Below are 25,701 nucleotides of genomic sequence, written 5' to 3'. Positions count from 1 at the left end.
CTACAGCATTTTCTGCCTTTTGATTTTTACAAATTATTTCAAGCACTCCAGTCCCTCCCCTCCCCACCCAGGATGAGGACCAGACAAACTGCTACGAAGATGCAGGAGGGGCAGTGACAGGGGCAAGGGGTTGGTGGTTAGAGGGTGTTGGAGGGACCACCAGATGAACCCCAGATCAGACCTGAGCGGGACTGCAGGAAGAAGCTTTCAAAGCATGCACACTCCTTTAAAAGCACCTGGCACGTGTTTTAGAGCGATCCTCTTCCGAATGTGCAGCTTCTGAGGGAACAAAAGTAAATAAGTTAGGAAGAAGGCTCCTCTGGCACATGAGTAGTGGGAAGGAAAAAAGAAGAAAAGGGGAGGGGGGACTTACAGAGTCCTGCAAAACAGAAGAGAGTCACAAAGTAAGAGGACTCACAACCCCCATCATGAAAAGCAACCAGCAAAGCTACAAAAGTGTCTCCACTTGCTCCAACAGTGGAAAAGGATACCTTTAAGTTGAGCGTAGTGTGAAACACCCAGCATCACAAAAATGAAGAGGAAAGTAAAATCCATGGACTAGAGGAAAATTCACACCTTTTACCCCCTCCCCCCACCCCAAATAATCACGAGTCAGAAAAAAATTCCAAGTCTACACACCCAACAGAATTAAATACACTCAACAAGTAAAACCATGGGTTAAATCCACTCCACCTGCCTTCACTAATAACGGTCACCTTAACACTTGCATGTTCTCTAAGCAGCCTGTAGTCTGAACAGTAAGATGTTGGCCTGACTTAGTTCCCAGGAACTTGGAGTCTCAGCTGCGTCTACTTCAGCTGAGCTGGTTAAGGTGGGATGGGACCGGCCACCCTCCCGCTGGGCATGCGCGGGGCGCCCCGTGACCTTTGACACACGCAGAGGCCGGCAGCTTAGTTATGCCTGCGCAGAATGGTGCTCCCGCACCTGCCAATCACCTTTCCCCGCGCTCCCCACGCCCCACAGCGGCCTGCTGCTTTAGGCCTCATCCCATAAATACCGCAGCCCCAAGCTGTGCGGGGGGAGGCGGTGAGGTTTTTTTTTCTTGCGTGCTCTCTCTTTGTCTATCTTAAGAAGAAACTCTGCCTCAAGTCTTGGCGTCTCTGTTTTCTGTGCCTCGAGCAAGACAAAGCTAGTTCAGTAACAGGATAACCCAAGTATAACCAGAAGCTCAAAAATTAAGAACAGAAAGGGGGAAAGCAGGGAGACATTTTTTTAAAGGTTGATTGAACTCAGGAACTAGATCTTTCCTTTCTTTTCTTTCTTTTTCTTTAAAAGACAACTCTCTAAAGAAGTGAAGGAAGAACTAAACTAAAACGTGAAACTTAGGGATTGAAGGAAGGCAGGGAAACACCTAAGAGAATGAAAATGACAAGTAAAACCAGCCAGTGAGAAGGTGGTAAAATGAAAGGGGAGCCTTGGTGTGAAAGCAAGATGGGTCTGTACTAGTCCTTGCCTGTCCGCTCGCTGCGTCACAGGCCAATACCCAGCCTTGTTGAGAGACAAGGTACTGGGGCAAGGAATAGCAACTTTATTCAGAGAGCCAACAAACTGAGGAGGGAAAAGGGGAAGGGAGGCCGGAGGGCTTAAGATTAAAGGGTAAAGGTGGGTTGCAGGCTTCTTGGAGCCACCTGGCCTTCAAAGAAAGCATAACATTTCTTTGTCCTGCTTGTTCACGTGGGCAGGATCACAGGGCTCCTGCAAAACTCCGCATTGTTAGCTCTCATCAGTTGTTACCAGCAGTTTTTACTTTACCTGTCTTCTCTCTGCTTATTTGCAAGGTTTCTAGGCTGAAAGAAACTTCTCTACAAGTAACAGAGCTAATCGGGGACTGCGGGATGCGAGCTTTCTTAAGGGAACTTAATGGGCTACTTAGGTACAAGCAACGTTTCTCTAGTGTTTAACTCTTGACCTGCAGGGCTAAAGTAGTAGAATATGAAGGCTGAAGAATGAGGGAGGCGCTTTCAAGAAGGTGTTAGTTGTCTTCTGTTCCAGTTCCCCGCTGTCACCACCGTTCCACAGTCTTGTGGGGAAAGGGGGCAACAGCCACTCGTGCTGAATGGGGTGGAGGAAGGGGTGACTGTGGAGTGGAATTGATCAACCTGAAATTGAAAGTGTTCTTTGTGTCTGGTGTTTGCAGGTAGAGGGACCCCCCCAAACCAAAAAAGCCCACCAAATGGGTAGACAAGGCTGCTTCCCAAATATGTGGGTTCTTGCCCGCAGAGTGAGAAAGAATTTTCAAATGAGGCAGAAAGACAAAGTGAAAAACAGCTGCTTTTATTGCTTGGAGAGGGGGAAAAACGAAACACTCGAGTCGGGAGCCGTCTGCCAAGTAGCCGGTCAGGACAGCTCCAGCTCCCGGCCGGGCTGCGGGGTCGTTTATTACAAGGTCCTTCACCATGTCTTCATCCTGGTGGTGGCAGTTTCGTTCTGCTAGTCTCCATCCTCCCTCAGCTCAGCCCTGAAACAAAAGGCAATTAGCAGAAACTTAGGCGGGAACAAAGGAGGGGATATTGGGGAGTGTCTTTGGGATCTAAGGAGCCTGTTGTGAGATGAGAGAAATCTCCTGTTCCTCATCAGCGGGGCACTTCTTTCCCCTTGTTAACTGTCCAGGGTCAGTGAGCCTGCCTAGTCTCTGTCAAACATCGTTGTCACGTTTGCACTGTGATCTGTGGTTTTTGAACGACATACCCGCACTTAATGACAACACTGAGTAGGAGTTAGACAAGAATAACAATTAGTAAGAGGGACAGGCCAAGCTTAAAATACCCAAAAACATTGACTGGACCCTTTGTGGGACCCAGGAAAACAATGCAGAAAACCAGTCTGCCTGTTGAGACCCATTTTGATGGTCTGAAGGCTATTGTAGCCAAACTCCTGTCGAATTCTGCCAATGTGAGTTCTACATCAGAGAAAGAACTCACACAGGTGCACCATGTGGAGTTTGCTACCAAGAGGCCCCCTCCCTGCTCAGCAAGCATATAACCTAACGCATAGCAAGGACCCCTAATGGACAGCAGCTCCTGTCTGCTCTGTTCCCTACGCAGTCATGTGCCCGTGGCATATTTTCCTGACAACACACACATCTGTGTCCTTCTGGGGCACAGGCTACAAAACCGTGGAAGAGAATATCTACACGGCTGTCTCGAAACCAGGGATCAGCGTGATTAGCGCAGATCAGTAATGTACTTTCTCCCTTTATACCTCGCAGAAAGCGGAAATCCTCCTCACATTCTACATACTCAAAAGCATCTTTAATGAAATAAGGAAAAGAGAGTCACTAAATAAAAACACGGTGGTTTCACAGCATCATTTAGTAGATGTATCCACCAGACCCAATAGACTTTTCTTCGGGTGGTCTGGGGATTTCTAGACCAACACAGGGAGATACTGGAAAAATCATAAATGGGGTAAACTAGGGGGTTCCCATGATGACAAACAGAATGTGATTTGGGATGCCATATCCAGCTGTGAGATGGATTAGCGGAAGAGGCTACTGATGCAGGAAATTCTAAAAAGTATCTTTCCAAGCTGAGGGAAAGGAGGAAGTTCCCAGGAGGATAGTCAAAACACTTAGAGAATAACATGCTTTCCTTATGTACCTTTTTTTGTTTGTTTTTTTTTTGAAGAGAAACTCTAAATCATTCAGAGGCTCTCGAGTCCTCTGCCTGTTAGTTTCCTCCACCCTAGAGGGCGCCCCTTGGCCCTCTGCTGTGGATGCTGCCTTTAACAGGTGTGGCGAAGCCACAGCTTAACCCCAGCTGCTTAACTGATGACTGTGCGGTCAGCAAGCCCTCATACGGCCCCCTCCGGTCCACTTCACAGCCAGCGGATGGTTGGGTCCTTGCTTTTTCCAGCTTTTAAGGAGGATGAGGTGCCTGGGTTAGTTGAAAAGGGTGCAGGGTGACTTCAGTTGGAGAGACAGACCTGTTGGAAGCAAAACGTATAAACAGAAGTTAGTATAGTGGCCATCGATTTGACATAGTTAGCACCAGCTAGGTCCTTTAAAGCATCAATGATTTCCCCGCCTGGGCAGACACCTGGAATGGCCTGCCGTCCAAAATTTCAAAGGGGCTTAAGTTTGTTCCTGGGAGCCACTCTGATCCTTAACAGGGCAATTGGCAAGGTCTCATCCCACGCGAAACTAGTCTCTTGACTTTTTTTTAGCAATGCTCTTTTCATGGATGACTTCTTTTCTGTTTTCCCTGTTGATTGTGGTCTCCCAGGTGAATTAAGTTTCCAGTCAACACGCAATGCTTTAGACACTTGTTGGGTTATGCTGGAGACAAGCAGATCCGTTGTCACTTGGAAGGGGGCTCGGCAGTCCGATTGGGGGATGATTTCTGTAAGGAGGACTTTGCTTCAGAGACATTTTCTGCCCTGGTGGGATATGCCTCCACTCATCCCGAAAAAGTATCCATAAACACTAACAAGTATAAAGTTTACTGTGGCTCAGGGCATTTGACTGAAGTCTATGCGTCAGTCCTCAGCGGGGCACTGTGTTCAGCTCCCATCTGCGGGGCGTCTAGTGGCAGTCTTCGGGTTATTTTTAGATCGGATCGTGCAGTTCTGACTGACTTGCTGGACGGTCTCCTGCAGGTTAGGCCCTCTGATACACTCTGAGTCCATTGTGAGGTGGCCTCCCTCCCGCGATGGGCACCGTCAGCAAAGTGTCGTTAACGCGGTGTTCAAAGGGGCGTCAGGGATCAAAACAATTCTTGTGCGTGACGTTTCCAGCCGGGCGAGGTGTGATCAAAAGTGAGACCCCACCCTTTGGCCCTTTCTTTGGCCCTTCTGAATGTTCTGGCTGATATTTTGACAAACCAATTTGCGGGAGCAGCGGACTCATCATGGTTTGGTGGTCACCTTCTTTGCCGCTTGGTTAGCTAACTGACTGCGTTTTTTATGAGTCTCACCTCTTTGGCCCGGGCAATGTTTGTGGCCACTTGTGAGTGCTTGTGGTCCACTTCTAGCAGTGATGGGATTTCAGAAGCATGTTTTATGGTCTTTATTATTTGAGGGAAAGAGGCCCTTCTCTTTTCCAGACTGCCTTGGGAGCACGTACTGCAGAGAATCCATCACAAGCCTGTCTGTATATTTGCTCTCTTCCCTTTGGTGAGTAGGAGGGTCCTTGTCGGAGCAATGATGTCTGCCTTCTGAGCTGAGTTCCCCGAGGGCAGGGCCTCAATTTCTTCTAAGTTACCCCCACATACCCAGTGTGTTGACTTCCTTGATCCGTGAACCTCCTCCCACTGATGACCAGTTCCAAAATTCAGCTCAGCCAGGGTTCATCTGTTAGGCCTGGTCTGCTGAAGTATGCAGTAGCTCGATGACAGGCAGGCAGTCAGCCATGCTCTGGGGATCATGCAGCATTCGTTGGGGCAATGTGGCTGGATTTAGAGCCAAAGTGACCTGCAGTCTTACACTGGGATAGTCTGGGAGAGTGGCTTGATACTTTCCATTCTCCCAGAAGTCAGCCAATAGCCCCTCTTTTGTTCTAGTAAAGAAAGGACATGGTGAGGGACAGACACTGTGGTGAGTTGTCCCAGGGGTTAATTCCTGGATTCCTGAAGTATGCCACGAGTGGCAGCCAAAGGCAAGAGGACCCTCCTTTAACTGTCTGATCTAGTTGTTTTGAGAAGTAGGCGACAGGTCGCAGGATGCGTCCCAGAGTTTGAGTTAATACCCCAAGACTTATGCCCTTTCATGGATGTATAATTTGAAAGGGTTTTTCAAATCTGGTAGCCTCAAAGCTGGGGCTGAGATGAACTTTTTTATGGTTTCAAAGGCTGTTTGGCACTCTTTTAGAGCCTGGTAGAGGGACTTTAGTATGAGCTTCTAATTCTGTTGGATTTAGATCCTGAATCCTGCCATTCCTTAAAAAAAAAAAACCCCTCCGTTGTCTGCGGCCTCGGGTACTCCTAAGTCTGCAGTCGCCTGTTTTGTGTCAGGCAAAAGACCTCGTTGTCTCTGGGAGAGAGCAAAACTCTGATAAGCGACCTGCTGCTTGACAAACCTGGGCCTTTTTCGAAGAGACTTTCCATCCACATTCAGCCGAACAGTTGAGAGTTTTAATGCTATTCTGTAGACGCTTTTCATGCGTGGCGCTCACTAGCAGCTCGTCATCCGCCCATCAGAGCAAGAGCCCTTCGTCTACTGTCAAGCTCCTGAGGTCCTTAGCCAGCACTGCTCCAAACTAAGGAGGAGAGTTTTGAAACCCTCAGACTATCCAGCCACACTGTTGCGTTCCCGGTGTTTCTGGGGCCTGCCATTCAGAGGCAAAAAGCTACTGTAACTCTTCTGCAGTAGAGATGCAGAAAAGAAAAAAAAAAATCATCTTTCAGTCCCCAAACTGAGAGCCAGCTGCATTCTCCCAGAATAGTTGTGAGCAGGCTGTATCACAGGGTGCAGGTCTTGGACTAAATCATTAATGGCCCTCGAGTCTTGAACAAAGAGATACCCTGCTGCATTTGGCTTTTTAACCGGGAGGATGGGGGTGTTGTATGGGGACTTGCAAGATCTGATGAGTCCCATTTTAAAAAATCTCTCAAGAATTAGCTAGATTTCCTTTTCGTGTTTCAGAGGATATCTTAGGCTAGGAGTCCCAGCGTCCTTTCTCAATGGGATTTGTGTTGGCTTTGAGTTTTCAACCTTTCCTGAGGTACCGTCAGCCCACACTTCTGGTCTTACCTTTTTGCAGACCTCAGGGCAAAGAAGTCTGTCTCCTTTTCTGGGAGAGCCATCTGTAGGTTTAAAATGTGTTCTGGCAGGACCCATATATCAAGTTGTCCTGGTGAAAGTCTCACTTGTGCATTTAGCTTTACAAAGGAGATCTCGACCCAAGAGGGGACTAGGGCGATAAGATTTATACAAGAAACTGTTTAAATCTCAGGCCTCTTAATTGACATTGCAATGGTTGTAAAAATGATTGGCTCTGTGCTTCTCCAGATACCCCAGTGATGGGGGTGGAATGGGATGTTCTGTGTGCCGTTTTGGTATTTAGCATGAAATGGGTTTCACCCACGTCTGCTAGAAGGTCAATCAGTTTGCTCCCCACTGTCAGTTGTGCCTGGGGCTCCAGTGGGGATATTTGAATTGGGTGCTGCGCATCCTGGAGAGGCCCTGGGTTCCCTCATTAATGATCCAAGCGTTCCTCCCTCACTACCCTTTTCTCCTCCTCAGCCCTCTTTTCTTTCGTCTGGGACATTCCCTTTTCCAAGGTTCCTCCTCTCTACAGTCAGTGCACCTTTCCTTGCCTAGGGGGAACTTACCTTTCTTTTTGGGAATCCAATGCTGCAGTCAGAAAAGCGGCTGGTTTTTTTGTTTGTTTGTTTTGTTTTTTGTACCTTATGTTTTCTGCTTCTGTTCTCTGCTGTTGAATATCTTAAGAGCAATATCCACCAACCCAGAAGGATTGATTCCAAAGGCACCATCCAGTTTCTGTCACTTTCTCCTGATATCTGGAGCACTTTGTCCAATAAATCCATGTTTACCATTCTAGTGTTTGGGGCCTCAGGGTCTGCTTAGTGTAACGCCTGGTAAATTTTCCCCGAAACTCGGAGGGGTCTTCACTTGTTTATTGCTGAATCTCTTGAAATTTTTTAGGCACTTTTGGCTGGGTACCCCTTCCCAGAGTCCTGCCAGGATGGACTTACAGTAGTGCATGGGGCATCCCTTCATTAGGGTCCAGTGTGGTTCAACAGTGGGTCCTGCCAAGCAGGCTTCAGGTGTGCCGTTTGGATCCACTCGGTGGCGCTCGTGCGCTACCTCTAGCCTTGTAGGTGACCATCATCTCATTGCCAGTAAGCATCATACTGAGACTATGAATGCCTGCCCATGAAGGGTGGTGGGTAGCGAAAACGAAAATAACAATTCTGTCCTTTGGAAAGGGTATTTTCTATAAGAAGTTCACGGTCCTTCCAGTTAAATAAATCAAAGGTTGGAAATGGACTGTGCTTCACAAAACCCAGCTGACTGGCTGTTCTTATTGAGGCTTTCTACAGGGTAATGGGAAATTGCCCTGCCCCAAAGGTGGCTCCCGGTCTGAACTGAGTGCCCTGATGGGTCTTAGATGATGACTGGAGACCAGGTCCCTTTGCTCCAGGAAATAATGCAGGATTTTCTGATTGATGCCCATAAGGAGGGGGGAGCCAATCCTGCCACTTCCCATGCCTCAGTGTCGGGGGTTGGGCTTCAGGGACAAGAGGCGATGGAAGGGATGGATGTCAGTTGCACAGGGGTGGTGGGAGCAGCTGCAGGGACAGCTGGCACGGCCCGAGGGGGATGTAAGGTTTGCAGCGACATATCCTCACTCTTGCTCTTTTCCCTGCCCTGCTGTAGAAGAGATTTTCTTGGGTTTCTTTTCAGATCTTTCTACCATAAGATGGCAACTGTCTTTTTCTCATCCTGATGTTACAACATAAATGCTTGCACATAGGGAATTTTATCTTTCCCCCTACTCTTTCACAGAATAACTCTAATTGTAAGATTGTATCATAATTCAGAGAACCTTTCAGAGGCCACCATTCTTCAGATCCCAATGAATAATGTGGCCACACATTGTTACGGTAAAATACCATCTGTTCCTTAGTCTTTAGGTTCATAGCTATAATCAGCACATTTTTCCAAAAAGCGACCTAGAGGGCTTTCCTTAGGGACAGATCAGACGTTCCCCATCTTTTAAAAACAAAGTCAAGAAAAACAAAACAGTGCCCCCCCAAACCACATGCTAGCATCCAAAGAAACAAACAAACCAGATTGGGCAGAGTCCGACAGGGTACCCCCCCACACACACAAATGCAAAACCAGTGGGGCTTATTCTGGCGAGGAAAAAGGAAAAGCCCGGAGTGCAGGGGACGGGAGTTTCTGGCTGCGTACGTGGAAGCAACTTACCTTTCTGCATTCAGTCCTTCGACTCCCAAATGGCAAGTCTTTGCTCCAACTGCTGAGCACCGGGGTGGCCGGCCCTGCTCCAAGGACTTTTGAAGGAGGACCTGCAGCACAAGAGGTCCTGGAAGCTGCTGGGGGCTTGCCCAGCACGATTTCCCAGCCGGGGCCAGCTGGCCTCGAGCAGCAAGACTCCTGGCTGGCTTGTCAACGTTTGTTAATGAGTCAGGCTCTTACCGCTCGCTGCTCCACAGGCCAGTAAGTCAAGAGAGGTGTCGGGGCAAAGAGGAGCAACTTTGTTCAGAAAGCCAGCACGCTGAGAAGACGGCGGGCTAACGTCCTAAAGAACCACCTTAATGCGGGGTAGGAGTCAGGCTGCTTTTATTCCAAGGAAGAAGTGGGCCGAGGGGGCTTTCAGACTAAACGGCGAAGGCGGGTTGCGGGCTGCTCGGAGCCACCTGGCCCTCAAGGAAAGCAAAGCATGTCTTTGTTTTCTGCTTGCTATCCCAGGGCTCCTGCAAAACTTCCAGTTGTTAGCAGTTAGTTTCACTTGATCATTCTCATCCCTGCTTATTCTAAGGTTTCTGGGCTGACAGCAAACTCATCTACAACAGGTAATAGCCACTTGGGACCACGGGGTCTTTCCTGAGGGGACTTAGTCAACTATTTGGGCACAATCAACGTTTCTCTAATGTTCAACCCTTGACGAGCCGAGCTAAAGCAATAAAACGCGTAGGCTGAGGAAGGGGGGCGGTTTCCAGGCGGTGGTAGTCCTCTTCCTCCGCTGCTGCAGGCCTGGAGCAGTACCTGGCAGCGAGGGGGTTAAACATGCTCTCCGTTCTTGTGTGACAAGAGCATCTGTGTGCTCCTCCTCCAGTGAGCAAACGTTACCATGACGAGGAAGGTGAACCCGCGAGCCAATCAGAGTGAAGCTCGGGCCTGGAATGTGGCAGCGCCGACAATCGGGCCAAAGTGCAGAGTCTGGGGAAGGAAGACACAAGGTGGCGGTGCCAGTGATTCAGAGCTCCGTTCTCAGTCTCCTCATCTGCCAAACCGGGGAGACGGTCTGGAATATCTCCAGGATCCTATCCAAGTGTCCATTCTAGCCGTGTGCCAAATTCTGCCCATTAAGCCAAGGGGGAGCCACAGGGCTAAGTTCCTTTCCTCATTTGTCTGGGCTTGGAGCTGGAGGGAGACGCCCTTCCCACTATGGGCAGCCCGGTGATCTACTGGGTGGCCCTCTGTCTCCTTGGAGCAGGTGAGTCGTGGCTTCAGGGAGCAAATTCCTGCCCCATAAGGTGCTGAGCTCCAGATCTAAGCCTCTCCCCGACAGCAGCGGCCCTGAGACGCCCTCCGGGGCCTTGTTTCCAGAGCGGCTCCCTTTCTTCCACAGGCACCGTGGATGGTGGAATCACACAGACCCCAAGATACATGCTCAAAGAGGAAGGACGAGATGTGACCCTGGAATGTGAACAGGATTTTAATTATGACACCATGTACTGGTACCGACAGGACCCAGGACAAAGGCCGAGACTAATCTACTTCTCACTGTCTGCAAAGGATGTTCAGAAAGGAGACATGGCCGAAGGCTACAGTGCCTCTCGGGAGAAGAAGCCGCTCTTTCACTGTGACGTTGACACAGAAGAACCAGACGGCTGTTTATCTCTGTGCCAGCAGTATAGACACAGTGAAGCAAAGCCACCTCCTCTTTGCACATAAATGTGTCCCAAGCCCTGCGTCCCCACCAGGTGGCGGGGCTTTTCTGTTTTTGATCCCCTGATCAGAACGCTTTCTTCCTCCTCAACCAGGCATCCAAAGCAGCGGCTGCATCAACACGCTTTGTGCAATGGCACGATGCCTCGGAGAACCACCAAGCTGATTTTTAAATTACGTGTCTAAATCTGTCTACATCAGAAAGAGGGAGAGAGGAGAGGTTAATTTTACAATCCAGCTCTTTTTTACCAAATCGTGGAAAACAAAAATGAACACAAAATGGTCCCTTCCTTCGGAAAATTAATAAAAGCCCAGCGGGGAGAGAAACGTGTAGAAACACACTGTTACCGAGTATCATATACTGTGTGCATGCGTCAGAGGTGTGAGTGGAGTGTGCGAAATAGCACGGCCAGTTCTGCCCGGTGACATCAGGAAGGGCTTCAGAGAAAAGGCAGGATGTGAGATGAAACTCACACGGTGAGCAGGATTTCACGAGATGGACAAGCACGGACAGACTGACACGGGCTTAGGGAACCACGGCAGGAGAGAATCAGGAGATAAAAATCAGGAACAGATGATCACAGCCCCCACCCTGGAATATGGCAGTAGGAGAACATTTGGAAAAATGAGTGCAGCAACAACGTTGTTCAACAACATTGGGTTTGTAGCTCCGGTGGACCTTCCTTGGATGTGTGCAGAGGAACACCGAGGAGACTCATGTAACTGTACGCTTGGCACTTGGAAAAGAGTTGAGAGAGATATTTGCATGACTAATCAGCTGGCAGGTGGTCAGTTTTATTTTGCAAACGGTCTCAGTGTCTTCTGTATATTTTCTCCCTCTGCGGTCTGCCACCCATCGAATTGCAAGACAAGTATTGTTAGTTCTTGGGACTTCATTTTTTCACAAATATTTATTTGATCGTATAATTCTGTTTCTAGCAATGAATGACAGACAGTCTATATTATTCAAACTGCATACAGAAGAAAATGCTGGACTAGTGTATTTTAAAATAATTCTTGGAGGCATCCACGAGCCCCAGTCTCTTTGGTGTGGCCCTATGTCTCTTGGGACCAGCAATTTCTGGGGAAATGGAGGGAGCCCCTGACCATTACATATAAGCCTTGGCTCCAGGCATTTTGTTTGGATTCCCTTCTGAACCTCGCGTTAGCTCTGGCTTTCTTCTCCCACGTATTCTCCCATATATTTATACAAAGACCGAAATGCTGAGAAACAGAAGCGGGAAAGAGACACTCACCGCTGAATAGGATCTAAAACACTGAAATATGGTAGGAGGAGGACTCCAAGGCCCCCCCCCCCCCGCCACCCCCTGCAGCCAGGGTTCTCTGAAATAGTAAGAAAGTTGTTGGAAATGAGATGGAACTAAAATGCTTTACTTTACCAGGGCATTGGCGTAAGATAGTCATGAAATAAATATTTCATTGAGAAGATGAGGAAGTGTCCTTATCAGTGTGAAGGAACACTGAGCTTCTAGCCTGGGATTTCTTATGCTCACCTTAGTTCCAGTGATTAGCCAAGACAACTCACGATTGTTATTTGAGGATATGTTACGGAAGGCAAGAATTACCTATGGTATCATTTAATATACACAAACATGCCCTCGTCCTTACAGAAGGCTAGGAAATTTGTTTCAGTCACTTCAATGATCTAGGTCTCCGTTTATGTTCTTTAAAATTAGGAGTCAAATTAGAACATCTGAGACCCTTCCAGCAATGCTGGTATGGTTCTTTGATTGAAAGAGTGATGGGTCATTCTAAGTGAAGTAAGCCAGAAAGAGAAAGAAAAATACCATATGAGATCGCTCATATGTGGAATCTTAAAAAAAAGAAAAGGAAAGAAAGACAAATGAACAAATACAAAACAGAAACAGACTCATAGACATAGAACACAAACTTGTTGCCGGGGGAGAGGGGTGGGAAGGGACAGACTGGGAGTTCAAAACTTGCAGATACTGACAGGTGTATACTTAGAACAGATAAACAAGTTTATACTGTACAGCACAGGGAAATGTATACAAGATCTTGTGGTAGCTCACGGTGAAAAAGCATGTGACAATGAATATATGCATGTTCACTTATAACTGAAAAATTGTGCTCTGCACTGGAAATTGACACAACATTGTAAACTGACTATAACTCAATAAAATAAAATGTTTTTAAAAAGTGATGGACCCTGCAGCATTGGCGACTATGACCACCAGGGGGCAGGATACAGCACCCTCAGGGTTAGGCCGGCTGTCATCCTTCCTCCTAGGGGTGGAGAAGGGAAGATTGAGGGGCAAGGTCAGACCTTTCTTCAGAGGCGTGGTGCGAGGCCGGCACCTGAAGATGCTGCTGTTCCTGCTGCTTCTGGGGCCTGGTATGAGCCTTATTATCTGAGGAGCTTGGGCGAGTGTGCACACGAGCTGGCTTGGGTGATCGGTAGCCAGACTCCGGGTTGTTGATGCTGATCAAGGTGGTGGGGGGAGGGGGGCAGCCATGCTGTCTGGAGGTGCAGAGGGTAAGGCGACAAGGCACCAGTCAGGAGAGATGGGGGATCATGATCCTAGGAAGTAGGACGGGAAGATTGCACACAACAAACAGGATTCCCTGGAAGCGGGGAGAAAGGTGAGGGCGCGAGGCTGTGATGTTCTGCCTGGCCCTGCTGGCCTCTCTCATCTCCTTGACCTCTGTTTCCGCAGGCTCTGGGCTTGGCGCTCAGGTCTCTCAACATCCGAGCAGGGCTATCCGTGAGAGGGGAGCCTCTGTGACGTTCCAGTGCCGTGCAGAGGACTTTCAGGCCACGATTATGTTTTGGTATCGTCAGTTCCCGGAACAGGGCCTCACGCTGATAGCAACTTCTAACCAGGGCTCCAATGCCACGTACGAACAAGGTTTTACCAAGGACAAGTTTCCCATCAACCATCCAAGCCTAACGTTTTCATCTCTGGCGGTGACGAGCGTGAGCCCTGCAGACAGCAGCCTCTACTTCTGCAGTGCTAGTGACACAGCGCTGGGCGGAGATCAGAGACCCAAACAAGAATCCTGCAACAGCCCCTCTCCCAGACCCCGCCGAATGCAGGGAGCCCTGTGGAAAGGGGGCGTGGGAGAGAAAAACCACAGGCTCTCTGACTGAGACATCTGTGAGCGTGAGCGTGTACAGAGAAAAAAACATATCTGGGTACGGAGTGTGGAGAAGGTTTGGTGTTTGAGAACCAGCAATATGGGAAAGGACCTGGGTCTGTAAGTGGCCGACTGACATGGAATTTCCCTGGGCTGAAAATGATAAAGCCTGGGTTTTTTTCCCTGACTCTACCATATGGTAATCATATGTTCTTAGATAAATCAACACATAATCCTATGGGTAGATTTCAAAATGCTTCTGTAAAACACTGTGCATTTTTGTAATGAGTGTTGGCACTAGTCTCTCCAAGACAATTCAGCGTTGTCTTGTCAACATCCCAGGCCTGCAAGATAAACAGAATCATAAGGCAGCCAAGCAGAGATACTGACTCAGGAAAGAATTCAGTGATGTGCTATATATAGTGCTGTGGTTGATGAAGGGATGGGGTAAGGCCGGGTGGGGTGCACCCTCTACACCTCGGTACGGAGCATGCCAAAAACCTTCACAGAGAAGGTGTTGGTTGAGCTGTCGCCCAACGAAGGTGTCAGAGGGAAGAGAAGGCAGAGGGAGTAAATAAAAGACTTCAGACCTGTCTACAAAGCCAGCGATTTCTATCAGAAGCCTCAAGATAGTAAGAAGAGCGTTGAATGTAAAGCCGTCAGAAAAATCCTTTCCCAGGAAAAACCATACATTGATCACAACTCTTATATGACCCAAGAAAAATAAGCGAAAGATATTAACATATATTTAATTGAAGAATCATCTATGATCAATAAACACTTATCAATAAGTCAAATGAGATATTTGACTTCACTGGTGATCAGGAAAATGTGAAGCAAGACACAAAGATATGTTAAGTTTATATCCATTTGATTAGCAAAATATAAAAAGCTTAGAAATAAAACCTGTTAGAGAGGGTATGGTTCCACAAGATTACTGGTGGGAGCGTAAGTGATGCAAACAACTGGGAAGCCCTTTGGCATTATCTCACAGAGTTGATCGTTCCTTTGTTCCAGCAGCCAGCAGCTCCACTACATCTGACATATGCGCATCAGATGACATAAATGCAAAAGCATTCTAAGCAGTACTATTCATGATGGAACCAAGGCACACATGCATTGACAAGAAAGTGAAAGACTAAACAGTAGCACATCCATGTGATGGAAAACGATATACACCAGTCAAAACGAATGGTGAACAAAGTTATAGGTCATCTTAGCGATATAATATGAGGTGCAAAAACTCACCCTGATAAGATTTTGTAAAGCATGATGTATTTTATATAAAGCTAAAACCAACTAAATCAAGCAAATTATTTTCATGACCACAAATAGATCAGAACAAAATCATATTAAAAGAAAAGCAAGAAATAGCTGTTGTTGCGTGAGCTGGCTTTTCCCAGCTCCCAGAAGCCGCTGGTGCACATCCTCCCGACTTCAGTGTCGGTGGCATCACGCTGATGGCTTGAAATCAGCCGTAGTGGGGCTGCGTGCAGCACAGCAATCCAGGGTTCTTGATTTACTCTCCTCCAGGGAGCTGGCTGTCAAATATTTCTCAACACTCACTGGCAAGGAGGATTGACCCGAGTTCAGAATGATGTTTGTTCCTGAATTATTTATTTTGGAGCGGGGGAAGAGGTAATTAGATTATTATTTCCTTTTAATGGACGTACTGGGGATTGAACCCAGGACCTTGTGCCTGCTAGGCACACGCTCTACTGCTGAGCTCCACCTCCCCCACCCCCGGAATGATATTTAATACGGGGCTTGGACTGGGAGTGGCAGGAGCTGGGATGCGCTAAGCTTCAGTATTGTCAAGGTCTACCTCGCACGTCACTGGACGAGTCAGGTAACTAGTATATTTAAATAAATAAAAGAATGTGCATGATAAACAGTGCCTCTGTGTTATTAGCCACGGCTTAAGATTAATCAAATCCTGTGCCTATGAGATCAAAAAGGAGAGAAAATTAACAACAGAAGAGATGAGAGTCCGTGGAAGGGGAGGATGGAGGGTATTGTGTCGTGAGAACCAGGGAGGTGGCTCGTGGACACTAAGTGTGAACATGAAGGCATGAACACTAGACCTTGACCCTGACCAGAGTGGAATTGAACGGAATGACTTGATCAGCTGCTTTACTGGGACTCCATTCTGGAACATGGAAAGCAACTGGACTACTTTTGAGTGACAAATAGTCAATTTCAAATAGTCTTCAAATATTTTAGTGGTTTTTTAAAATCTGTAATTATCTCTGGTTCCTTTTTAAAAAAAACTTAAGATTCTTTGGTTTTCCTAACAAAAATGAACTGTGGCTAACTTACTACAGGTGGTGAGAATTGAAGCCTCTATTACCATATATTTAATGGTTATCGGACCTTTGGGAAAAGTATGAGAAAACACTAAATATTATTCTTAATGATTTACATCAAGATTTGTGTGTAATTTACAAAAACATTACTTTCTCCTCATAACAAGGGGCAAAAAACTCTTAAAGATTCTTCGAAAGATTTTAGTCTACATTAATTTTGAGGGATGTCGAAGAATGTGATATGGAATTTAACATAAAATTTAATAGGAGACATTGAGGTTCTTTTGTAGATAATTTGTTTTTAGAACAGTCTTAGGTTCAGCAAAATTCAGCACAAGGTACAGCCATTTCTCATTTTCTCATTTATCCCTTGCCCTGGGCTTGAGGTTTTAAGTACTTAACTTCTGTAGTAATTAATGTTTGTTCTTGCTGTGTGTGTGTACACTGCTTTTTTTTTTTTTTAAACCATCCTGGCTACATTTGTGAAAAAACATTGGACAGTGTGGAAAGGGCTGAGGCAGAGAACAGAGTCAGCCCCTGCAGTGACCCGGGCAGGCGAAGCTAAGACAGTGGTGGCTGTGGTAATAGAAATACTGAAAAATGAGAAATTTAAAACAATTAGGAAATAAGGAAGAAAATCAAAGGACTTGGTAATTGATTAGACACGAGAGGCAATAAATGGGGAGGACGGAGAGGACCGTCACAGCCAGATGGACTAGGAGGATCGAGGGGGAAGGTTTCATGATTTATTTAACACTGGGCGTTACTTTGAGACAGAAATCTGACCAGAAATATGCAGAAAGCAGTTGTATGTTCAAGACAGGGACTCAGTGGAACTGGATGAAGGTAAAAATCCGGGACAATTTCCATAACTGGAAGAATGAAAGCGCATTTGATCCTTTGATGATAGAATACACAGAGAAGAGAGCAGAGAACTTAGGACAGCGATCTAAGGAACCATGTTCACCTTGAATGTGGCCAGAAGAGGTTGAGAAGCAAATTATACTGATGAGCCACCAATAATACTGGATTAATGACGAAGTGCGTCCCTAATTACTAGTAACAGATCTCTGCAGGACCCCAGCAGGTCAACACCCCGATGGCTGGTTCTGCTCTGATACTTGGGGTGCCTGGCTGCTGCTGCTGCACAGTGTGGAACTGGCCACTGCCCACTCACCACAAAGGAGGTGAAGGCAGTGAGAGACCAGAGGGCATGGCATGAATGTGCCCCCTTGACCACTAGGGGGGGATGTGGGTCTCTGAAATACACCTGCGTGTCAGGAGCAAGCAAAGCCTTCCTCCACCTGAGATGAGTTGGTAGCGCCTTCGGGGCACTCAGGTCAGACACATTAGACACTGGCGGTGGAACCCTGCGTAATGACCAGTCAAATCCAGTTCACCTGCCTTCACTACTCAAGGGCACTTTAATTGTTGAATATATGTATGTTCATGTATGACGGAGGCATTGTGCTGTACACTAGAAATGGCCACAACATTGTAAACTGACTATACCTCAATTAAAAAAAAACTTAAGACTTGCTGTCCTCTAAGTGGCATGCAGCCAAAACAATAAGACATTTGCCCAAGTTATTTTCCAGGAATATGGCGTCATTTGCTTGCCGTTCAGCTGAGCCCAGAGTCAGCTGTGTCTAGTTGGAGCTGAACTGGTGAAGGCTGGTTAGAACCAGTGACCTTCCAAGTGGGCACATTTCCCCTTCGTGACCTTTTGCCTCAGGACCAAAGAGTCCATGCTCATTTCATGCTAACCACCTCCGTTATGAACACGCAGAGGCAGGTGGCTTAGTCATGCCTGTGTAGAAAGACGATTCACACACTGTTTTCCAACCGCCTTTCCCCACCCTCCCCATGTGCCCTGTGTCTCAGACTATCCGGCTTCTTTATTCCTTGTCCCATAAATACTCCAAGCCCCTTGCCTTCGGGGAGGTGGATTGGAGATCTGTTCTCCCATCTCCTCACTCGGCTGCCTTGACAATAAACCCTATTTTAGCTGCAAACCTCTGCCTCTTAACATTTTGGCTCACTGTGCATAGGACAATATGACCCTGGTTCAGTAACAGATGGGAGAATGTTTGCAGATGTCCTGGGATGCCAGTAGACCCTTGAAATATCAGGATCTAATCTTGAAGTGTACCTCCCATACCTTGTGCCACATATCCAGTACCTGTAGTTGTCTGGGTCAAACAAAATTGATAAGTATATAAATGCTACCACCATTTCTATTCAACATTGTGCTGAATTTTCAGCCTGTAGAATAAGAAAAAAAGGGGAGAATAAGAAAAGAAAGAAAAAAGATGACTAAAGGCAGATGACAAGTTTAGAAGACCCAAAGGAATCTAAAGAAGCATTGCATTACTTATAACAACATCTAATAAATTTACTGACTTTAACATAAATAAGGTCAGTTTATTTCTATATACTTGCAACAGTTAGATATATTTTTAAAGGGAGAGCATTTACCAACAGTAAAATTAAATATTAAAAAACCCAAATCTATCAAAGACAAGCAAGACTTTAATTGAGAAAATTACTCAACTTCAGAGGAAGGCATTTTGAAAATCTGAAATAAGTGAAGATATATAGCATGATCATGAGTAAGTTAAAGCAATAGTAAAAGCATTCCGATTTTGCACTAACATCTGTGTATTCAGCGCAACACTGATCAAAATCATAAAAGATGTCATGAAATTTGATAAAAGGAATCTGAAATTTAAGTGGAAAAGAGAGGGAAGTTTAGAGCAGATAATACTAATGAAGTAAAAACTGAGGTGACTTTCCAATCATCAAATTATTTTATAATTTAAGATAATGAAAGACAAATGGACAAATGGGAACTAATGGATTTAAAATAGGCCCATGCATATACAGGCACTTAATACATGATGGAGCCATCACTGCATGTCTGTAGGGGAATAATGCCATATACAGTACGGTCTTCGGGACAAGGGGTTAGCCACAGAAAGATTAAGCCACGTCTCTGCAGCATAAGCAAAAATAAATGCTAAAAGCATTAAATGCAACATTCAATATGTTAACTGGTAAAATAAAAAATGAGAGTACATCTTTATGAACTTGGGCTATGGGAGCCTTGCTTATAAAGAATTAAGATGCATAACCTCCCAAAAAATAATCATAGACTCTACCAAACCAGGAATATCAACAAAAAACATTACGAACAGTGAAAACACAAGCCACAAGTTGAAAAGGTATTAACAGCACATATAACTGACAAAGTTTGGTATCCAGAATATATAAGGAATTGTTACAAATAATTGCTAATCCTCCAAAAATGGGCAAAAGGCAATGTATAGAAAACACTAGTGGCCTATGAATATAAAAATGTGTCAGCCCCAAGGTGGGAAGGTGCAACTCAGTGGTAGAACACGTGCCTAGCATGCACAAAGTCCTGGGTTCACTCCCCAGTACTTCCATCAAAATAAATAAATAAAAATCCCAATTTTCTCCCCCCCAAATAAGAAAAATATTGTTGCTGTTAATAGTGAGGTGTGTGCATTTTATTTAATTCTTATTTTGTGGTTTGCTTTATTCCTTTGATAACTATGTAAGTTTAAAAATCTAAAGCTCTAAACATTCTTCGAGACAATGAACAGTACATATTTGTGATTTTTTTTTAAATGTGCAGAAAAAAAGAATATTAAGTGTGCTTGAGTCCTAGAGGTGGAACACTAGGGAACACTCATGCATGTTGATGGGACTATCAATTCGGCTTAATTAATTTGGAAAGCATTTTGTCTTATTATGTAAAGCTGACATGGTGACCCTAATGCTTGATCTCAGCATTCCCAGGTACAGAGAAAATCTTGCACCTAAGTATGCAGAGAAATGTATAAGAATGCAGTCCTCTTTGCAGTAGCATTAAAAACTAGGAAAGAAAACTATGCGTATTTATTCAAAAATGGATAATAAGTTGTCCCAAAATAATACAATAGAATCCTAAATATTAGTGAAATAGAATTATCTCAAATTATATGCAACAAAGAATTAAAAAAAAGTCACAGAAAAAATATGAACAGAATGATTCCCCTTAGATAAATTAGACATCCAACGGTAAATAATATCTAATTTGCAGATATTTACTTTTCATTACAGATTTTAGTATTTATGTAAGTGAATGAAAATAAACTTCAGGGTTATGGTTACCTGGACATGGTAGAAAAAAGAACAATAAAATCTACAAAAATAACCCAGGGGCTGAAAAATTCTTAGTGCTGACTTAAATACTAAGCTCATTGGTTCAGGCAAAACCAAATTGCTTCCCTAGACGCACTGCATAGTCATCATAAATATTGTTTGTATAGCTCAAAATGTAGTTTTTAACTTGAAGTAGCTGCTGTGTAATTTTTATAAGTGCAGTAGAAGCTGATAGATGTACAGCAAACTGGAGGGTTCACTGTCTAAGAGGGGAGTAGGGAGGGGAGGAGACAAACTGACAGGTTAAAAAAGCAAATAAATTAAATGTGTACGGGTAAGTTGTTTTAGTTTTAAAAAAATAATGAAAAAGCAGAGTCAGGAAAAAGTCAATAAAAGCAGTTTGAAAGCCACACTAGTTGCATCACCAGCCCTCCCTGCCCTCGAGCCTATAAAATGTTTAGTTTCCTCTCCATGGGAACTCTGATGACATGGGAAGGGACCACGTCACAAGGACGTTGCTGATGAGGGATGAGGAGCCTTAGACAAAAAGCCACCTGCCCTGATTTTTCCTGAGCCAACCATGTGCCACGGTCTCCTCTGCTGTCTGGCCCTTTTGTTCTGGGGAGCAGGTGAGTTCCTGCTGTGAACTTGTCAGATTCCAGATCAGGAATTTCTCCTGTGGCTGCAGAATCAGGCTCCTCCTGGGCTTTGTCTCCGCTTTCTGTCTCTTTCCCCCGCAGGCTCCACGGACACGGGGGTCACCCAGAGTCCTGGACATCTGGTCAGAGAAAAGGAACAGAGAGCAAAGATGGACTGTGTCCCCAAAGAAGGACATAATTACGTTTACTGGTATCGTAAGAAGCTGGAAGAAGCGTTCGAGTTTTTGGTTTACTTACGGAATGGAGGAGACATTATGGAAGAGGCAGAAGGGTTTAAACAGCGATTTTCAGCTAAATGTCCCAAAAACTCACCCTGCAGCCTGGAAATCAACTCCACTCAGGCAGGGGACTCAGCGCGGTACTTCTGTGCCAGCAGTGAATCCACGGTGCTGAACGCTGGCTCTTCTTAGCACACAAACTCATCATGGGCCCAGCTCAGGAAACCAGTGGTGTATGAGGTGGGAAAGGAGTAACAGAAACCCAACTTGAAAGATATTAACCAGAAGGAGAAGCTGGTACATGGCAACTGTGGGTGAGCAGAAAGGGATGTTAGAACAGCTGATGGCACAGAAAGCCAGGGAAGGGGGAGGAAGCGGTAAAGGGGCTCAGATGCCCCAGCGTGCGGGGCATCAGGCAGAGGAAAGACACAGGGTATGAGCCTGATGGGTTTCTAACAATCTCTCTGAGAAATGTAACTGTGTGGTTTTCCCCTCACAAAGCTGTACCTTCGGGAAGCTCGATGATCGGCAGGTGAACTTTCTTTCCTGGGGACCCTGATCCCCTGGCCCCGCACAATTCATGATCCAGACCGAGACTCTCCTTTGGGTTCATGACTGCTTCTCACAGCTGTCCCTGCCAGAGCAGCTGAGGGCGCTCTGCAACCCCCTCCCTCCTGAAGAGCAGAAATGTACAAGGGAAAAGCATCCTTCAGGTATAACATAAGGGCAATGGGACACACCCATTTTAAGTTCATGTTTCACTAGATTTTGACAAATACTTTTACCCATGTAGCCAGCATGACAATCCAGACCCCGAACACTTCCCTCTCCCTGAAATGTGCCCCATGCTGCTCTGTCAAGGTCTTTAAGTTCTCTCAGCATTGACTTGTGATGTAATTGAACATATCCTGCACATATTTTGTTGATATTTTCCTAAATTTACTTTAAGAAATGCATTCTGAATGTATTTTACTACTCATAAGGAATTTAATGATTAAAAGTATTTTCTGCCAAGACTTCACGTTAGTCCACTTCAATTTAGTCTTTACATTTCTCAGCTGATGTCTGAGCCTCAGTATCTTATGGAAAAATACCTTCTCCAGAAAGAGTGTCACCGGCCACCACACCTGGGTCACACCACCAGCCTCACTACCTGTGTGACCAACTGTTAGTCACTCTTTAATACAGACTATTAGTAATTCAATAGTGATAGAGTTAAAAGATGCCCCTTGCTTACGAAAATAAACCAGTCCATTAAGCACAGTAAGGAGCGTGTTTTACAGGGAGGCTCGTGGCCTGCAGTAAGGAATGCGGGTGTCCCAGCTGTGCTGCTCAAGTCTGTGAATTCACTTCTTGTTCCTCCCGTGGGCCAGTTCAAGAGGTAATATTGTTAAAAGGTATATTTTATCCAAAGCAATCTACAGACTTCAAGCAACCCCTATCATAAGACCCATGACATTTTCACAAAACCAGCACAAAGACTCCTAAGATGTATATGGAACCACAGAGGACCCCGGAGAGCCACAGCAATCATGAGGAAAAAGCCCAAAGCCGAAGGTGCCACGCTCCCCGACTTCTGCCCGCTGTACAAAGATATAATCATCAAAATAGCGTGGTACTGGCCCAGAAACCGAGGCACAGGTCGATGGAACAGAGCAGAGAGGCCAGAAGTAAGCCCACACAAATATGGTTGATTAATCTGTGACAAAATATGCAGGAACATAAAATTGGCAAAAGACACTTTCTTCAAAAAGTGGTGCTGGGAAAACTGGCCAGCCACGTGTGAAAGAAAGAGGTGAGAACAGTTTCTCACAGCTTATATGAAAATAGACACAAAATAGATTAATGACTTACATGTAAGGCCAAAAATCATAAAACGCTGAAAGGAAAACTTAGGGTACCCTTTGGCATAAATTGCAGCAATATTTTTGTATCTGTCGCCTCAGGCAAAGGACACAAAAGCAAAAATAAACAAATGGGACTTAGTTAAGCTTGAGAGGTTTTAATAACAAAGGAAACCATACACAAAATGAAAAGCCAACTCACACAGCGGGAAAAGTGTATGCAAAGTGATGACTGATAAGGGGTTAATATCCAAAATATATAAGCAGCTAATATTACTGAATATCCAAAAAATACCAATTGCAAAATGGGCAAGAGAGCTAATAGACATTTTTCCAAAGAAGACATACAGATGGCCAAGGGTCACAGAGAAGGATGCTCAACACTGCTGTCATCACAGGGGCAAATCAAAACCGCAATGAGATGTTATATCACACCTGTCAGATGGTATCATCAAAAATACCAAGAACAGAAACCCTCCTCCTATGTTCCTAAGCAGCAGAAGCTCGTAAGTCTTCTTTCTAAAAGCCAAAAAAGCCTCAGCAACCATTACCTTCTGTCTCTATGGTTCTGTTACAGTTTCAGACTCATGGGAAAACTCTTTCAAGGGATCTGGCGTCTCTGGCCATGTTAGCCGGGCTCGGGCAGGGTATCGTGTGAACCCACTTATTACTCTCTGTGACACAGGGAGATCTGGTAGAATCACAGAGCAGTGCTTTAGAGCAAGTCATGTTTACAACGTCCTGCTAAAGATGAGCTGGGCTTCATTAGGCTCATGGAGAGGATTACCACAGCCAGATGGCTGAGAAGGACCAAGGGGAAAGACCATTTGGAACTTTGGCCACTAGGAGGGGATGTGGGTCTTTCTGTAAAAACACTTTTGGAGCTTAAAGAGCAAGCAGAGACCTCCCCTCACCTGAGGTGGGAAGTCCTCAGATACTTCAGGGAACTCAAGTGACATACTTCAGGTCCGGGCTGTGGAACCCTGGGTAACGATTAGTCAAATCCATTTCGCTTGCCTTCTCGAATCAAGGTCTTTTTAAGACTTGCGTGTTCTCCAAGCTTCAAGTAAATCTAAACAACATGTTTCTTTGAGGTATTTTTCTGGAACCTGGAGTCAGCTACATCCAGCTGGGAGGAGCCAGAGTAAGCTGTGTCTAGTTGGATGTCAGCTTGTTAAGACTGGTTAGAACCATGGACCCTCGACCTGGGTGTGCAAAATCAGGGGACCAAAACCTCGACCCTCGAATCCTGCTCAGAGTCTTCCCTTATGACTCTGCAGGGCTTCTAGCTCAGTTATGCCTGCGCAGGATGAGAGTTACCACATCTTTTTCAAATCACCTCTCCTCAAGATCTCCACGCTCCCCACACCTAAGGCAGATTTACTTCTTTATTCTTTATCACATGCATACCCTGCGCCTCTTGCTTTCAGGGAGGTGGATCTGAGATCTGTTCTCGCATCACCTCGCTTGGCTGCCTTAGAGACAAATCTTTTCTCTGCTGCACACCTCAGCGTTTTGGCTTCTTGTTGGTCAGCTGAGATGAACCAGGTTCAGTAGCATCTGGGAGAATGATTTGCAAACATCCTGGGATGCCAATAGTTCCTTGAAATACCCAGGATCTAATCTTATCCTTTTAAACCCCATTGTGAGTAGCACGTATCCTGTACTTCTAGTTGTCCTGGTCACACGTAATTGATAAATGAGCAGAAGAACGCCACCACCATTTCTGTTCAGCATTGTGCTGAAATCCCAGCTAACAAAACAAGACAAAGTGTGAAATGAGAAAAGGGAAAGTCAGTGATTATAGACAGATGACAAATACAGAAGACGCAAAGGAATCTAAAGAAGCATTGCATTACTTATCATATCATTTAATAATTTAACTGAGTTTCATATAATATGAAAAGTCAACTTATTTCCATATACTAGCAACAGTGAAATATATATTTTCAAAAGGAGAGAGCAATTAAGAGTAACATACAGTATAAAATACAGAAACAAATATCATAGGATGAGTTAGACTTTAATTCAGAAAATTATTAAATTTTAGAGAACAGCATTTCAAAAATTTGAATTAAGTGAAGATATATGTCATGTCATGTAGAATTTAAACCAACAGGAAATGTATTCCAATTTCTGAACTATCATCTATGTGTTGAATGCAGCACTAATCAAAATTACAAGAGATATTTTCATGAAATTTGACAAAACCAATCTGATATTTAAATGGAGAAGAGAGAGAAGATTAGGGCAGATAATACTGAATTACCAAGTGAGGTGAATCCCCCTTTGTATCATCAAATTATTTTATAATTAAGGATACTGAAAAAGGCATAAATAAATGGACAAATGGAAAATAATAGATTTAAAATAGCACCAAACATAGAGAGGCACTTAATATATGTGAGAACCATCATGGCATGAATGCAGAGGAATGGCACAATATACAGTAAGATCTTCTGGGATGTGTGGTTATCCACAGAAAGACTAATTTTAAACAACGTCTCCCTGTATAAGCAAAAATAATTCTGAAAGGATTAAATGCTTAAATACAACACTTAAATTGTTCACTATTTGGTAAATCACATGGAAGTACACTTTTATGAAACTGCACTATGGGAGCATTTCTTATGAAGAATTAAAGAATGGATGCCCTCTCAAAAAAGAATGACAGATCTACTAAATTAGGGATGTCACCAAAAAACATTATAAAGAGTGTAAATTCAAGCCACAAATGGAAATATATTGGCAGCATATACAGCTAACA

General features: G+C 45.0%; 1 long non-coding RNA gene across 3 annotated transcripts; it reads right to left on the bottom strand.

Moving 5' to 3' along the window:
* Positions 1-2,278: 2,278 nt before the first annotated feature.
* LOC135321653 (uncharacterized) lies at positions 2,279-25,430 on the bottom strand. Of its 3 annotated transcripts, XR_010381564.1 has the most exons (5): positions 21,598-25,430; positions 21,185-21,398; positions 8,911-10,365; positions 3,621-3,945; positions 2,279-2,479 (listed from the first exon to the last, which is right to left on the bottom strand). It is a non-coding gene; the product is annotated as an uncharacterized LOC135321653 (long non-coding RNA). The 3 variants fall into 3 exon arrangements; XR_010381563.1 differs by having other exon boundaries at positions 21,185-25,430; XR_010381565.1 differs by having other exon boundaries at positions 3,789-3,945; positions 21,185-25,430.
* Between the last annotated feature and the right edge of the window lie 271 nt (positions 25,431-25,701).

This window comes from Camelus dromedarius, chromosome 7, assembly GCF_036321535.1.
Source record: "Camelus dromedarius isolate mCamDro1 chromosome 7, mCamDro1.pat, whole genome shotgun sequence".
Classification (NCBI taxonomy): Eukaryota; Metazoa; Chordata; class Mammalia; order Artiodactyla; family Camelidae; genus Camelus; species Camelus dromedarius.
The sequence above is the reverse complement of the archived record's forward strand: the minus strand, read 5'-3'. Positions and strand labels throughout refer to the sequence as shown.